This window comes from Panthera pardus, unplaced genomic scaffold (genome assembly GCF_024362965.1).
Source record: "Panthera pardus isolate Hobbes unplaced genomic scaffold, ASM2436296v1 HiC_scaffold_1, whole genome shotgun sequence".
Classification (NCBI taxonomy): Eukaryota; Metazoa; Chordata; class Mammalia; order Carnivora; family Felidae; genus Panthera; species Panthera pardus.
The window spans coordinates 59,308,458-59,310,359 of NW_026526654.1; the positions used below are offsets into that span (position 1 = coordinate 59,308,458).

Here is a 1,902-nt window from a genome sequence, read left to right on the forward strand (position 1 = left end):
ATAAATACAACCAGAATAATCAAGGATATTTTTCAGAGGAATTTTTAAGTAAGATTGTTGTGATGTATTTTGCTTAGAAGTTACAAAAGTGTACTTACAGTTATCTACAGGTTAACTTACTTAGAAATATTTTTCTATCAATACAGTTATGTTTTAAGTCATTTCATATAATCTAGTCTATGTATTTCAAACTTATTTTTCTTATTTGATATGGAGCTGCTTCATAAAAGAGTCAAAGAATCATCCATGGGGTGGCTGGCTAAGGCATTTTTATTAGAAATATATAGACTGAATTTAATAGCCATTTTCTCTTTAACTATATGTTTGTATTTGGTTTTTCTTTTAAGTGTTTATATATTTTTGAGAGACAGAGACAGAGCACAAGCAGGCAAGGGGCAGAGAGAGAGGGAGACACAGAATAGGAAGCAGGTTCCAGGCTCTGAGCTGTCAGCACAAATCCTGACATGTGGCTGGAATCCATGAACCGTGAGATCTTGACCAGAGCTGAAGTTGCACGCACAACCAACTGAGCCACCCAGGTGCCCCTATATGTTTGTATTTGTATTGTTATTACCATTATATCTGGTTTTTAATTTTGAGACAGAAATGTCTTTATTTTTGAAACTTCCTTGTAGACATTCTCAAATTCCTACTTTACCAGTACTAATTAATATACTAGTTGAAGTAAAAAAAAAATCAAAAAACAAAACAAAACAAAAACCCAAAAAACAAAACTCTCTAAAGTCAGCATATTCTATTTCTTCATTATTCTTAGTGAAAAAAACGATGAAGACATAAACTCACATCCACGACAATGACGACGTCAATCAAAGCACCAAACCCCAGTTGACTGAGGAAGTATAATTCTAAGTTTGTGCTTTACATCACTTTCAAATCTTAGGCTTGTGCTATGTAATCCTAGAAATCTAAAAATGAGTGAAGAATTTTGGCAATTCAGAATTCAGCATGAAGCAAGGCCAAGCCACAGGTGGCTCAACAACTAAATTCTTCTTACTACTAATTTCCAAAAGGATGCAATCATTCTATTTGGTGGGCTTCCTGAAGCTCTAACACAGAAACTACTTGGAGAAAAATGACTCAAGAACTTGCTTCGGCAGCACATACACAGAAATCAGAACAACAGAGAGAAGCTTAGCTTGGCCTCTGTGAAAGAATAACATGTGAATTTATGAAGTATTCCATATCACTTATTGTTTATTAGGTTCAGAGTTTTTGTTATAGTAATAATTTTTGGAAATAGTGGTGATGATTGTACAACATTATGAATGTAATTAATGGTATGGAATTTACACTTAAAAACTGTGAAAATGACATATGTATATAAATATAGGCAAATAAACTTACTAGAGCAAAATATAGTTTGTAGAGGTTCAATTATATTAAATCTTTGTTCCCCATTCTCCTTACTCTTTTACAAAAGAAAATTAAAAATTAATTAAAATAAAAATGTAACATTGTAATCATTCTTTCTTAATTTAAAGCTGAACAACAAACACGAGAGTGATTCACACATGGAATACACTGAAAAGTAAATAACTCATCTGTATTGAAAGTCATGGTAGGACATGGGGAGTGGGGAGTTAATAAAAAGAGAAACATCATAGTCTGTAGATATTAGGATAGAGTTATGGAGGAAAGAGAAGTGGGAGAAATAAGTTCCTATGGTGGATTAGATCTTGCCCAGAATTAGGTACTGAACTTCTTTAATTGTTTACCATGAGTCCTCACTGGATGATCCAGACATTGGTCATCAACTTTGTTCCCATGCTTACAGTTCATTTACTTTCTTTCCTTTTCTTGCCTGTATTGCTTCTCTTCTTCTGGCGATTCCTAATTTTTTTTTTTTTTTTTTTTTTTTTTTGGCCAGTGATATTTTTTTCC

General features: G+C 32.9%; 1 non-coding gene across 1 annotated transcript; it reads left to right on the top strand.

Moving 5' to 3' along the window:
- Positions 1 to 1,106: 1,106 nt before the first annotated feature.
- LOC128776603 (U6 spliceosomal RNA) lies at positions 1,107 to 1,209 on the top strand. The gene has a single exon (XR_008421767.1). It is a non-coding gene; the product is annotated as a U6 spliceosomal RNA (small nuclear RNA).
- The last annotated feature ends 693 nt before the right edge of the window (positions 1,210 to 1,902 follow it).